The sequence below is a fragment of the Hibiscus syriacus genome, unplaced genomic scaffold (assembly GCF_006381635.1).
Source record: "Hibiscus syriacus cultivar Baekdansim isolate YM2019G1 unplaced genomic scaffold, ASM638163v2 tig00001644_pilon, whole genome shotgun sequence".
In the NCBI taxonomy this organism is placed as follows: Eukaryota; Viridiplantae; Streptophyta; class Magnoliopsida; order Malvales; family Malvaceae; genus Hibiscus; species Hibiscus syriacus.
The window spans coordinates 3,560,902-3,577,326 of NW_024061878.1; the positions used below are offsets into that span (position 1 = coordinate 3,560,902).

At 32.7% G+C, this 16,425-nt stretch overlaps 2 pseudogenes; both read right to left on the reverse strand.

The window, feature by feature from the left end:
* Positions 1-9,719: 9,719 nt before the first annotated feature.
* Positions 9,720-11,246, reverse strand: LOC120129353 (annotated as a pseudogene).
* A 2,176-nt stretch (positions 11,247-13,422) lies between these two features.
* Positions 13,423-14,182, reverse strand: LOC120128829 (annotated as a pseudogene).
* Positions 14,183-16,425: the final 2,243 nt, after the last annotated feature.

Here is a 16,425-nt window from a genome sequence, read left to right on the forward strand (position 1 = left end):
TGAAGAAGAAGAAGGGGGTGGGTTAAAAGTTCGATGACTGTATTGCAAGTCTCAAAAGTTGGTTGACTAAAATGCAAGTTCTTTAAAAGTTCATGAACTATTTATATACTTTACCCTAAAAATATTTAACCCGCCAAAACAAACCTGATTATTTATTAATAATTGAATATATGTTATATATATTTAAAAATTAATTAATATAAGATTTAAAATAAAAATGAATTCAAAATTTTTACATTAAATTAATGTTTTTTTTAATTTTCATATTTATTTTTATAATTATATATAATTGCTAAATAATTTTTTTGTTAATATTACATTAGTTTTCATATTTTTAAATCTGATTAGGTTAGGTAAGTAAGTTCTTTTCTAAGTTTTTTTTCTTCTGTTTCTTCCACACACCGAAATAAAAGTATTCATTAAAATTAAATCTTGATTTATCGAAATATAAATAAATAATAATAAAAAGTACGAAATATTTATTTATAAAATTAAGATTCAAATTCTATATCATAAGCTGTAAACACAAAGCTTTAGTGCCATGGTCCATAATAATCTTTTGGGTAAAATACCCTCCGACTCCAAAAAGGATTTAAGAAAGTAGTAGCAGATAGATGGCATTTTACAGATGATAATTTTGGAAAAGGAGTGAAGCGCCTTCTATCAGAAATCGATAGAAGAAAAATCCACAGAAACCATTATGAACGACAACGGCAATCTCAACAGTTGTTTCTCAAACCAGAAGACAACTTCGATTGGATCGAGTCTCCATCTCCATCTTCTGACAAGAAGCACTACTGATATTCTTACAGCACTTGGTCAAGATAATCAAAGACAACATAGAAATAACTACATGCTAGTATCTGAACTTCGCCAAGATTTGAATCCCTTTATTGTTACTTTTGTTTTCAATTTTTTCCGACATTATTTATAATGTGAGTTAACTAACTTATGTTGCAAGCCTTTAATCAAATATAGTTGTTGAACACGCCTATTCCTATTTGAGACCACGCTTTAAGTTTTCTTAGTGGCTTTTTCAATTTTAGTTTATTTTCTTTTTTATGAAATGGTGTCATGTGTCATCATCTAACACGAGAAATATTTATTTAAATTAAATATAAATTAAATTAAAAAATATATTTTCAATTATATTGTGATATATGTCATGACGCATGTCACCGATAACACATGTCATTGATAACACATGACATATTATGACTTTAAGATTAAATATATTGAATTAACTTAAAAATACAATCAAATTGATAGATTTTATAAGTCATAAAGATTAAATATATAATTATATCAATTTTTTTAACTACCATTTTAACATTTAACGACAAATGACTTGATTGACATCAATTAAATAGTTAAGCGATATAATCTATAAAATTAAAAAAAAAATATCGGTGATCAAAGTGAAAATGAACGATAGTTAAATGGTCATAAGTAAAATTTATCTTATAAAATAAAATAATTGTTAGCATGTTGAAAGTTAATATAACTTCTAATAAATATATATCTCAAGAATATTATAAAATGATATAGAAAAATTATTTATCTATAAATATCCATAAAATAATCTACATGTTTATTAATATTATATATAGAATTCTCTATAGAAAAATCTAGATATTTATAAGATTAAAGGTTAAGACATTGATATGAATCAACAATCCAATGAACACTAAAATTTATAAAAAAAAGAGTGCGGAAAATGAGTGGGAGAACATAATTAAAAGCAATATTGTAATAGTGATAATTTTTTTTATGTAAACGAAATGGAAAACCCTAACCCTCCCACACGGAATAACGAAAATCAACCGCTGCCTATATTTGTGGCTCCGACACCCCCTGAACGGTGGGAACTCTGATGAAAATTTCCTTGGACCTGAAGTGTTGACATCTCCGTAGTTGGAAAGACCAGGTTCCCACTTCCCGGACAAAGATCAACGTGTGACTAAGAAAGTACGTAATAAGGAGGAGGTTGATCGTATGTAGGAAGATCATGTTGGTATAGAGGTTCAGTTGAATACGGACAACATTGATAAGGATGCTGGGAAATAGGAGAAACAATCTTATACCAGTGCAGTAATGGGCAAATCAAAGAGGACGACAGATGTGGTTTCGCTCAAAGCTATGGATGAGGTGGTAGTCCTAGATAGTGAGTGTATTGTGGACAACAATGGTCCATATACGGTGATCCAATTTGCAGACCAAGTTCACGATAGAATCAACTATGGTATGCGACGTTCGGTGATAGTCCGGTTTCTCGGACGTGCCATTGGTTATAAAACCTTGCTGAATCATATTGGAATTCTATGGATACTGCAATGACAATATCAACTTATTGATTTAGAGAATGACTATTTTCTGGTGAAATTTGAGAGTGAGCAGGATTATACTCATGTTTTGATGGAAGGGCCGTGGATAATATTCTGGAGCTATCTTACGGTTTAACCATGGAGTCGTACGTTCTCCACAATAGAAAAGCATCAATGGCAAGTTATAGTCTGGGTGAGATTTCCGGGTCTTTCCTATAGATACTATTCTAAAGCGATATTTCTTTGTATTGTTATGGTTATTGGTCAGGTTGTGAAAATTGACTATATCACAAATTCGGGGGAGAGAGGTCGATTTGCTCGCTTGACAGTATTAATGAATCTAAATAAGCCACTAATCCCATGTCTTAAGATTGATGGCTTGTGGTAAAAAATTGAGTATGAAGGTTTACAACAAATTTGTTTTCAATGTGGAGTGTATGGGCATTCGAAGGATAATTATGGTTCTGTTGAAGGGAATACAAGACAGGAAGGTTTAGTAAATGATTCTAGCGCGGTGCTAAACAAAATGTTAGACAGCAAAGAAGTTGGTTTTGGACCATAGATGTTAGCTGAAACACGCAAAAAGAGATCGAAGAAAATTGTTGATCAGAATCCTAAAGGAGTAGGGATGAAGCTCGAGGATCTCCCTTTGCTATATTAAATGATATGAATAATGGTCATGAAGAAGATACTACAACAATTTTAGAGGTACCAGTGGTAGATAATAAGAAGAGGAATGTCCAGGTTTACGCCCCTAGGATGGAGAATCGAGCAAAAGAAAAAGATATAATGGGTAATGATCCAAAGAAGGCTGCTTCTGGCAGGCTGACAAATACAAGTAAAATGGAATATGTTGGGGATAGTCGGGCGCTAAAACATATAAATGTGATAGCAATAGAGGAAGGGGTGATCCCTCAAGTCACGAAAAATTGACTGGTTATAGCTGGTGGGAGTCATTCGGTGGTTACTATCTCGGATGATAGCCGGAATAATATCATAAACAGGAGTAATCGTAGTAAGGGAACTCAAAGAGATGTGGGGGAAGGTAACAAAGGACTGAAAGTAAGGAAGAACAAAGAGTTTATATTATCTCCGGCAGTGTTAACAGATTGGCTAAAGAATGCAAAGTATAATGCACAACATGATAGGGTTACATTGCATGGAGAGGGTCCCTCAGTCCCACGTGAGAACAGAAGGGAGGAAATATTCCCGCATGTAGTGGAGTCATCGATTATGGTACCTGAAGAAGATATTACTCTCGATAGGGAGAATGCCAACCCGAACCTTTCTCAGTAATGGGGTTTTCTCACATATATTTTTTAATGGTTAATTTTCTATTTTGGAATTGTCAGGGCGCCGGGAGCCCTAGCTTTAGATGTTATCTACGGTAACATTTTCGAGAGAGTCCACCTGGGATTGTTGCATTGCTGGAAACTTGGATTAGTGGAGTTGTTGCTGATAAAGTCATCTAGAAGTTGGGATTTCAAAATTCATTTAGAGTTTAAGCGCATGGGTTTATTGGTGATATTTGGATTCTTTGGAAAGACGAGTTAAATGTGGTGATTTCAACCATCTCAAACCAGTTTTTCATGGCATATGCTTGTCGGATAATGAAGATTGATGGTTGTATTTTATTGTTATTTACGCAAGCCCTCAAGTGGAGAAACAGAAGCTAGTTTGGAAACACATTATGAACCTTATGCCAGGTGAGAATGAAGCGTGGATTCTGGGGGTGACTTCAATTCCATCATGCGTGGTTCAAGCCGTGGTTCAGGGGTAAGTCAATTGGTCATTGATTTTATCTTTGAGATGGTTTATTTGAGGTTGATTATCAGGGGTCAAAATTTACGTGGAGAAGAGGTAATCTTTGTAAACGTTTAGATTGTTGCCTTATGAATAGTTGTTGGGCTATTGTTTTCCTTGGTACGATGGTGTTACATCTTGATATAGTGGGTTCGGACCATTGCCTTCTTCTACTAAAACCTCAGAGTAACATGAGATTTCAGTCGGATAAATCTTTTCGCTTTATTGCGGCATGGCAGGACCATCCTCAATATAAGAGTTTTTTATCGGAAGTTTGGAGTAATGATTTGGATGCTGTAACCAACGTGAATTCTTTCCAAATTAAAGGTTGTGATTGGAATTTGAAGGTGTTTGGGCATATAGGGAGGAAAAAACGAGAATTATTGGCACGATTATGGGGTATAAATAAAACACTTATTACTCGTTATTCTCAACGCTTGGTGGATTTGCAATACACGCTAAAATATGAACTTGAACAGTTTCTTCAACAAGAGGAAAGTTTTTGGTTCGAGAACTCAATGGGTTCTCCATGGGACAAAAATACTAAATATTTCCTCGCTTTCACGATGTTGAGGCGTAAATGTAATCATGTGGGGGGGCTCTTAAGGCCTTGAATGATAGTTGGGTGTCGGATCAAGAAACCCTTTGTTTGATGGCGGTTAATTTTTATAAGGAATTATTCACTAGTAGTAATGAAGATGGTAATGGGTATCTGTTTCAGGGTTGCTTTCATGTTCTCTCTAATTCTGAATTGAATGGACTCATACGACCGCTACTTAATGAAGAGATCCGTGAAGTCTTATTTAGTATGAGTCCATTAAAATCTCCTGGAGTGGATGGCCTCCATGCTTTTTTTTTCTATCAACGGAATTGGGATACAGTGAGGTATAATGTATGTCAATTGATTCAAAACATTTTTGCAGGAGGAGCCTTTGATAATGAAATAAATCGAACACTCTTGGTACTAATTCCTAAAGTTAAAGTACCGAAATCTTTCAGTCAATTTCGACCTATTAGTTTGTGCTCTATGTTATACAAACTTGTTACAAAGATCATTATAAACTGGCTGAAATATTTGATGAAGCACTGGATATTAGAAACTCAAACAAGTTTTGTTCATGAACGGTTGATCACGGATAATATCATTATAGCGCAAGAGGTAATTCACTCCATGATATTGAAGAAAGTTAAGGTTGGCTTTATGGCTATGAAAATTGATCTTGAGAAAGCTTATGATCGCCTTGAGTGTCCATTTATTGACGACACGTTAAGAGAGTTGCATATTCCAGAGAATCTTAGGAGACTTATCATGAAATGTGTAACTTCAGTCTCGACTCAGGTACTTTGGAATGGTGCTATGTCTGAATATTTTAAGCCAACTAGGGGGTTACACCACAACGGTCCTTTATCACCTTATTTGTTCGTGATGCGCATGGAGAGGTTGGCGCATGCAATCTCTATAGTTGTCAATAATGGGCAATGGAAACCTATCTGTTTGTGTCACTGTGGACCTGATCTTTCTCATCTATTTTTCGCGGATGATTTGGTACTTTTTATTGAGGTGACTATTGAGAAATGTTCTGTAATATGGAGAATATTGGATCTATTCTACATGTTCTCAGGTTAGAAAATCAATATACAAAAACTACTATTTTTTATTCTAAGAATGTGGATTTGGGTTTGAATAATTCAATTAGCTCTTTGTTTGGATTCCAGGAAGTTCAAAATTTGGGGAAGTATCTCGGAGTACCTCTTCTTCATTCTCAGATTACGAGATCTTAGTTTAGTTACATAGTTTTGAGAGTTCGAGATAAACTCACAGGATGGAAGGAAAAATCTTTATCATTGGTGAGAGGATTACATTGGCTAAAGCAGTACTATCGACTATCCCCTTCTATTCAATGTTATCCATAAAGCTTCTGAAAGGGATTTGCGAAGAGATAGAAAGATTAATCTGGGTTTTATCTGGGGTCGTACTGAGGCTAGAGGTGGCATATCTCTTGTACATTGGGAGAATGTTTGCAAGCCTACAAGCAAGGGTGGTCTTGGCATGAAGAAATTAATCGATCAAAATGATGCTTTTCTTATGAAACTAGCGTATAAATTGGCAATTAATTCTGACCAGCTGTGGATTAAAGTGTTGCGCTCCAAGTATAAGTGGATGAATGATTTACCCGAGTCAATTGAAAGCAAGAGAAGTTCGAATGTTTGGAAAGGAATCTCTCAAGTGTGGAGTGATGTGCGATAAAGTTTGGTTTGGAACATTGGTAATGGTTGTAGTGTGGACTTTTGGGGGATGCTTGGCTCAACGATGTGGGGCCTTTAAACACTTTTGTAGCTAATCAATTAGAGAGAGATGCGCTACCAAAGAGGACGGTGGCTTCTATGGTTGATAATAATTGACAATGGCGATAGGAGCAAATAACTGATTTAGTACCGAGTAATATCACACATCGGCTGACAGCAACGATGCCGCCATGACAAGGTAGTAAAAATGATGCGCCAGGTTGGAAGTGGAACATTAATCGATGTTTTTCGGTAAAATCAATGTACAATATAAGGCAGAGAACCTCAGATGATAATCGACACAAAGTATGGGAAGTGATTTTGAAATATCAAGGGCTACAACAGATTAAAATTTTCTTGTGGTTAGTAGCTAATAAGCGGCTATTAACTAATACAGAACGAGTCAGACGGTATTTGACAACAAGTAACTGCTGTGGAGTTTGCGGACAGCGGGGGGAAACAATAGATCACCTCTTTCGAAAATGTCATTCGGCCATGGTTGTTTAGACAATGTTAATTAAAACTGAAAAAATAGATGATTTTTTGTCCAAGGACATAAGAGATTGGATGCATATTAATATCGCTTCTCCGGGGTTTTATGCACGGGATGAATGTGATTGGGACTTATTATTTGGCTCGATACTTTGGCTGATCTGGAAGAATCGCAATAGGAGAATTTTTTATCCGGATTACATTGAACAGGAGTCTGTATTAGTACAAGGTAGGCGTCTTGTTTCGAAGCTAACTGAGCAATTGAATCATCTTTGCAAAGTACTCCGTGTTCTTATCGAATGATTACTAAGCCTGCTCATTGGTCTCCGCCTCCTACTAATTGGTGCAAGGTTAATACTGTTCGCTCCCGCAAAACAGGTAATGATTTTTTTACATGTGGGGTGTTATTCAATCTTCGAATGGTGGTTGGATTCTTGGATTCTTTAAATTAATAGGAATATGCTCTATCATTGAGGTGGAGCTATGGGGAATACATGAAGGTCTCTCTTATGCGTGGATTCTTGGTGAAAGACAAATCATGGTTGAAGCGGATAGCTTGGAGGTTATTCGGATGCTACAGGGAAACGCTAATAGTGGTGCGATATTTACTCTTCTAGATCGGGTTAATGTATTATTAAACCAGGAATAAATGGTTATTTTGAGGCATATAAATCAGGATACGAATAAGGTGGCCGATAAATTAGCAAGGATAGCTGCAGCAAGAGGCAATGTTCATACGGTTTTCTACACTCCACCTCTTGAATTATCTAGTTTACAACAACATGACTTTGTTGTTTGCAATTTGGCAGTAGAACATTAAGTGTTAGCTTATATCTTTATTTCATCAAAAAAAAAATTGTAATAGTGATAAATCTTATGTCCTATTGGAATCTTTAAGTTTCCAACATATCATAATGGGGATGTCTAAGGTACGACAAAACTAATATAAGGCTAAGGAAAGATACTACCGAAATGTTAATATTTTTTAATATTTTCGGTAAAACGTTGCCTAAAACATTATTTTTTCTATCGAAAATGTTAATATTGGACGCTACCTAAAATGTTATTTTTTCTACCGGTTTTTTACCGAAAATTAGGTAGCAAAATTAACATTTCCGACAAAACAAATAATGTTTTAGGTAGCACTTTACATGAAATGTTAAAAAAAACATTAATATTTCCAGTAACGTCTTTCCTTAACCGTATATTAGGCTTCCTTACGGAAGAACTTTTAATATCCGATCAGTTTCCTAATAAATAAATTCTAATAATTTAATTAATATATAATCAATTTCATAATATTCGTAAATTTAAAAATAATATAGTTTCATATTCTTACCGTATCGACAAAATGAGTAGAAATATGATCAACATCTAATCACAACATTGCGCATTCTAGTTTTTTAACTGCAATTAATAAATATTAACTAAATAAGTTTACAATTAAATAATCAAATGTTAAATAAAAATATAATAAAATAATACAAATTATTGAATAAAATAAATTATCACTAAAATAATAAAAATTTTGATAAATGAAAAAATATAAAAATACTTGTATACCTTAGTTTATATAAGAAATAGATAGAAATAATATAAATTTTGGTGTGATTTATGTGAAATGGGGAAGGGTTTATATAGGCAGCCAGTTGGGGATATAGGCGGGAATTCGGGACGGAAAAAGGGGAAGGCATGCCCTAAGGGATGCGTCTTCCAGGGGTGTTGGTATTCGAGCCGCGCCTTAGCCCTAAGGCATGTTTCGTCGGATGTGTCTTATTTTCTCTCGTGTTAGATCAGACATTATTTTTCAATTGGTCACTGACGAGTAATTTTTTTAGGGTGATTTTTTGGTAAAAAACTCAAACTTCTTCCAGAAATTCCATTGCACTATAGAAAAAGAAAACAAGGATGGGCGTAGCGCAAGCAATGAAGAGAATCCATCGCATCAAATTCCCCCAAATTCATCTAAAATCTTCCGATATTCTTAAACCATCCAACAATTAATCTTCCTCTTTTTTGTGTTTCGATTTCTTAATGTATTGTTAATTCTCATTCTTCTTTCTTTCCTATATGTTTTGTGTATCTTATTGTTTATCAATGTGTGGTTGTTTTCCCCCCCCCCTTCTTTTGTTGAATCTGTAGACGTAAACCTGTCTATTGTTTAGGGCTTTAAATTGTAATGCAATTAATGGGGTTTGATGAAAAATAAAAGGATGAATCGACTTATTGCAGATTCCAAATTGCTGTCTCTAGTTGGTAGCAAAACTAGTGGTGATGTACGAAGATGATGAACGGCAGTGCAAGTGGGGAGGCCAGGGGAAAAAGAAAAGTATAATGAAAAGAGTAAATTAAAACTTTGTCCCTAAACTATTTTAAATTTATAAAAAGGTCTCTAATTAATATTTTATCTAAATTTCAGGGATTAAAATAAAAATAATTTTTTTTTACTAATGTGTCACATCACAAACTAACGGAAGTTAAATTCTCAATGACCATATATTTTATTTTTTGAATCCAGTGATCATAAGTTTAGAAAACTCAAATAAAATTGACTATTTGTATAATTTACCCTATAATCTATTACGATTATCATTACTGTTTTAATTTTTGAATTAATGTTTTCTCCAAAAAAAAAATTGGACAAATGGAGGAGCAGCGTCTTCGATCCCTTCTCTCTTGACCTATGGGATTCTTTCAAGGACTTTCCTTTATCTTCTTCCCCCACTACGCCACAAATCTCTCTTTTAATAATGCGAAATGTTTAGAAAAAACAATACATTAATGCTGCAAATGTTCGTTCTTTCTCATCATCCCGGCTTATTAATAAGAAACACAACTCACAAATGCCATACTTTATAAAATTAAAGTACAAGGATGATCAGTTTCAAGTGCCTGAAACTGATGATATCTGGTTTGTTAAATCATGGAGAGAACAGCTTGAAGAACCTCCCTCCATTAAACTAAGAGCAGCTTCCTTCATCAAATCCATAGCTCTCCTTCTGATCTCCTTACGTTCCATATCCACCATCAGTCTTTTAATTGTTCTTTCTACGTTCCATCTTTCTAGCTCATGCAATTCCAAACCTATTTTCCAAACATTACAAATGTAATTTGTGTTCAAGTGTTGGTCTCCAAAGAAAGGCTTGCATAGCATCGGCACCCCTTCACAAATACTCTCCACGGTTGAATTCCAGCCACAGTGGCTCCAAATCCACCACTGCAGCATGAGCCAACACTTCCCTTTGAGGCGTCCATGGTACAATGCAAGCCCTTTGTCCCACACTCTCCTGGAACCCGTTTGGAAATAGTTCTATCCATTCTGAGCCGTGAACCATACCAGGTCTCACCACCCAGAGGAAGGGTCGTTCACTATTGGCTAGCCCCCAAGCTGCCTCGGTTAGTTCTTGCTTATCGATGCTCGCCATGCTACCGAAGCTCACGTAGATGACGGACTCGGGGGCTTGTTTGTTAAGCCAACTGATGCATTTATAATCTTCGGTTAACAATGAGCTGCATATCGTTGGAGCTAATTTGTGTAATGGTCCTATGGTGAAAATTGGAGCTGGGAAGAGCTTTTTCACCTTTGAAATTGCTTCTTGCTCAAGAAAGTACACTGAGTTCACAATTATAGCTGATGAGCTCATCACGGCCTTCATGAATGTGGCTCTGAATTCCACCATCGCTTCGGTTGGATTCTGTGATAGTAATGCGCGGAAGTGTTGAAGCTGAAGAGCCTGAAGCCCTGGTGATTCAATCTTCGAAATAAAATCTGTACATAAATTTTAACATGCAACTGATCATCATGTGTAGAACTTGTTGAAACCGAACATTAAAAGAAGTATACCTCTCTCATCAAGTTCAGGAAACACATAATACAATAACAATGTTGTAGCAGAACTCGTACGCAGAGTCATCGCAGGTAGCCGAAGATCGTCGGCAATAGCTTGAGCACAAAACATGAGCGTATCGTAGATGATGGCAGCAATATGACCCTGAGAGTGCAGTATCTTTTCGAGGCATCGTTGCAATGGTGCCTTACAGTTCTTGTTTAGACTCTGCATGAGACCAGCAGCATCTTTATCTGAGAGTTGAGATTTTGTGAGCTTATCCGGGATCGATACAAAGGTGAACTCGGGGTGTTGTGAAGGGTTAGGAGAGTTCAATTCAGGGTGAACTATGGTGATTGAGAAGCCCTTTGAGTGTAAGGTAGTAGCTAGCTGGAGCATGGGTGTTATGTGGCCTTGAAAGGGTACCATAACAAGCACCAAATGACCCGATTTCCCTTGTTTCTCCATTGATTTTTCTTCGTTCCTGGTGCAGCAAGTTAATGGTAAAGTGGAGTGGATAATGAAAATGAACTTAGAAGAGATGAATGGATATTAAGAGTTGTTTATTTCTATACGTATTTTTCAATGTCAATTTGCACTTCAAAATTGTCCAACTTTTCTAACAAAATTAAAGCTATGTCCTTGGAACATGGAAGCATCTACTTTTTCCATAGTCAATATTTGGTGGCTCAAGTTGTCTTCAGTCTGAGTGGAAAATAAACTCCATTATTGTCTAGCTTCTAGATCCACCATTTTACAGGTTATAATACTTTACAAAATTCAATATTCTGGTTGGATGTATAGACAGTATAGCTTCCTACTCTACTGAACCTCAATCTGATTCCGGTCGAACAAGGAGGTTAAATTTTTTTGGCATAACAACAAAATTATACCCGAATAAATAATTATTTTGATCTTTGTTTTTTTAGTGCTATGAATATAGACATCACCCAGTACTAGGGGTGTAAAAAACTGACCCGACCTGTAAAATTGACTGAAATTTACTTGAGTTAAAACTATTTTTGACCTGCGCTGTGACGATCCGAAACCGACTTGAGTCGAAACTGGTGTTGACCTGAACCCGAATTGGACCTGGAAATTGTGGATCTGAACCCGACCTGCATCCGACCTGAGAACGACCTGAACCCGAATTGAACCGAAAATATGATACCCGAACCCGAATTACATCCGACTTATATGAACCCAAACCCGAGAGTGACCTGATAAATAACTGGTATTACCCGACCTGTTTTCAATCTGACCTGTTATGAACCTGACATGTAATTGACTCAACCTTTAAATGATCTGACACGTTAAAGTGATTTGATATTATCATGACTTATAAGTAATAAGTTACAATTAATATAATTATGTTATTTTAAATTTATAATAAACTTATGATAACTAAATTTAGTTTTTATATTAATTACAATTCTTTATATTTTTTATAATTCTTATATTATAAATTTTATTTATAATCACTAAATTAAATTTAAATATTGTCTTATTGAACATGATTTTATTAAATTATATAAATTTAGTTAAAATATTCATAAATCTAATTTATTTTTAATGTGAAAATTAACTAATAATTTAAGTATAACTTAACTTGAAATTTAAAATAAAAAGATATTAGTTGAAATGATGAACTTATTAAAGATTTGAAACTTGAATAACATTACAAATACTAAAACAAAAAATTTATAAATGAAATTATTTTTATTACACTTACAAACACTAAAATTACAATAAAATCAACTAAAAAAATTAATTTATGTTGGAATAAATGCTCTCAGATCTTATAGTTAAAATTCTTATAGTTAAGGTTTTTACAAGGTTAAAAGCCTAACTATACTACCAGAAATATCATTATCGAGCCTTTATACCTAAATGATGTCAATATGTTTAATTATGGGCAACTTTCTAATTTTAAAAGCCAAAATGCCACCAACATAATTCCACATGAATAACTATTTAGATAAAAATTTATAAGGTTCAAAAATTGATTTAAGTCAGACCAACAACAATAATTTACAAGGCATTAGTGAGTAATAGATAGTAGCAATCGGCAAGCATCAATGTACCAATTCAACAAACATCATTGCATCAATTCAGCAAGCATCATGCATTAAGGAAACATACAATCAGTGGTAAAGCCAAAGGGAATTCGATGGCCAACAGTGCCAAACATTTCCGACTTTATGAAACCTTACAATTTGTGCAAGCATTTGTCCCTAATAAACTTAACATTAGATATATAATGTCAAAAATGACTATAACATGAAAATGTACAAATGCAACATAAACACACAGATTATCAAATCTAATGCGTTCAAGGAATAGTCTGATACTAATAATTAATAATGCCCATTTCGATTCTACACCTACCAAGCATCATTTCATTGACAACAGTTGCCATCAAAACATTTTACCAAAACATACTAAGAACAAACGACAATGTCAAAAAATAGTCGGCATTATACTAGAGGATATACATATTATCAGATTTAAGCATGCATACGAAACGTGTGATCCTCAATGCCAGAGGATATATATATCCAATACTCATGGCATGCGTATGAAAAAGTGATAACACATATATCCGATACTCACAGATACAGATCAAAACAACAAACTAAGCACCAAATCATGCATTGCAATGAAATAACCAACATAAATTCAACACTCCAAAATGGAAAAAATGGTCTTAGAAGACTTGTATATATAAAAAAGAGACTCAAACATACAATTCTTAAAGGAAGATTACTCAAAACAGACAAATACTAATACAGATAAAACTCAAAACAACAACTACTCTCAAAGCTTAAAGCATTAAACCAGTAATGTGACCAAAACAGGAACTGAAAGGAGCTTTCTAATCAAACAAACCAAATCCCAAATCATCATCGCTCTCCTCCTCTGGCTCTTCCTGCAGAATAACCAAAAAAATATCGCACATTAGAATAAATGGTGACAAACGAAATGCATCTGCTTCTTCATTAGTGATTTATAGTCCAACCTTCTTCTTTTCCTCAGCAGGAGGTGGAGCAGCAGCACCGCCTCCACCAGCGGCAGCAACAGGCGCAGCAGCAACCGGAGTGCCACCACCACCAACATTGGTTATAAGATTCTCAATGTCACACTTCTCGAAAAGCTTAGCGAACAAACCTGGCCAATAAGATTCAACCGAAACATTAGCAGCTTTAACTAAAGTTGCAATCTTCTCAGTCTATTAGCAAAAGTTAAAGAAAACAACCAACTTCCCAAATCTACGGGTAATTAATTCTTCCAATAACAATAATCAAAATCCCATTAGAAATAAAAATAAACTTCAAACTCTAAATCGGGGAATCATAAAACAAAAATGCATAGAGGATACGGTAATGGGAATGCCATCGTCGTGGAGAATCAAAGCAGCGTAAGAGCAAGCAGTTCACTAACAGAAGACATCGTTTCGCCTGTTACTAAAAAAGCCAGTCCGTATAACGATTAAAAATAACACCCACAACACTATAAATGCAAATAAAAGTCCAGGAAATCTAGGAATGTAAAGTTTACCTGGGAATGCGAAAATTTGAGCAGCCGCAGTTCAAAGTTGGAAGCAAAGTGTCGTTAGGGTTTCTCTTCGGCTCTGAAAGAGGGATTTCTCCTTTCTACATGGAAAACTATACTTCGGAAGGACATATATAACACTAATTTCCTGATATCAATTGTTGCTAATACTCAAGTTTATTAATTGAACAACTAGACAACTAGGCACACGGAAACAACGAAAGAGGAAAAACGAGATAAAAGGGAGAGGTTTTGGATGCTGAGCGGGGAAGAAGAGAGATTGAAAATAAAGGAGGGAGGGTTTGGCCGGGAAAAAGGGAGAAAATGACTACTTTTGACGCCAGTTTTCAATCTTATCCTATAAAATTTATATTAATAAATTATTTATAATTAATATTAAAATAATTGTATATTATAATTAATATTAACTTATATTAATATAATATAGTTTATAATTTGTAATTAATATTAATATAAACTATATGTTATAAATTATATAATATAGTTTATAAACTATATACTATATATAAATATGAATATGAATACGAATACGAATATGAATACGAATACGAATACGAATACGAATACAAATATGAATATGAATATGAATACAAATACAAATACGAATATAAATATGAATATGAATATGAATACGAATATGAATACGAATACAAATACGAATACGAATACAAATACAAATACAAAATATCAATACAAATACAAATACAAATACAAATATCAATATCAATATCAATATTGATATTTATATTAATATAGATATCGATATCGATATCAATATCGATATCGATATAAATATCCATATCGATATCGATATCGATATCATATCGATATCGATATCGATATCAATATAAACCCTAAACCATATTACTATATATATATATATATATAAACTATATAATTTATACAATATATATTATTTATAATTATACATAATATATAAATATAAATTGTATAGTTTATATATAATTCATATATAATTTATATATAAACTATGTAGTTTCTATATAGTATATATAGTTTATATATATAATATATAGTATATAAATATAAACTATAATATATATATATAAGTCATATGTAAACTATATAGTATATAAATATCAACTATAGTATATATATATATAGGTCATATGTAAACTATATAGTTTATATATATAGTTCATATGTAAACAATAGTTCATATGTAAACTATAGTTAGTATATAAATTATATAGTTTATATGTAAAATATAGTTCATATATAAATATCAACTTTAGTATATATATAGTTCATATGTAAACTATATAGTTCATATAGTTTATATATATAGTTCATATGCAAACTATAGTTCATATATAATATATAAATATAAATTATAGTTTATATAAATAGTATATAAATATAAATTATAGTATGTAGTTTATATAAATATACACCCTAAACCCTAATACTTAAATCATAATATTTAAACCCTAAACCCTAAATCATATATACTATATATATATATATAAACTATATAGTTATATTAATAAACTATATAATTTATACAATATATTATTTATAATTATATATAATATATAAATATAAATTGTATAGTTTATATATAATTCATATATAATTTATATATAAACTATGTAGGTTCTATATAGTTCAATAGTTCTTATATAAACTATATAGTATTATAGTTTATACATGGTATATATAGTTTATACATAATATATATATAAACTATATAGTTTATATATATAATACATATACTTTATATATAAACTATATATATATATATATATATATATATATATATATATATATATATTAGTTGTTTTAATTTTTTTCTCAACTTTTAAAATGAATGCAATTTAGTCCATTTTACAATATTTTTCATATTTGATCCCTTTTGTGTTGTTTAATTTATTTTAATTTTTATTTGTAATTTCATATTTATTCAATTTAGTCCTCCACTTTTTATTTGCATATGAAATTAACCCATACTTATTACTTATTTATATTTATTAATTGACCCATAACTTTTTAAATGAGTATAATTTAGTACATTTGTGTATTAATTTCAACCTTAAAATTTAAAATTATTTCGATTTGATCCCTTTTGTGTTGTTTAGTTTATTTAAATTTTTATTTGT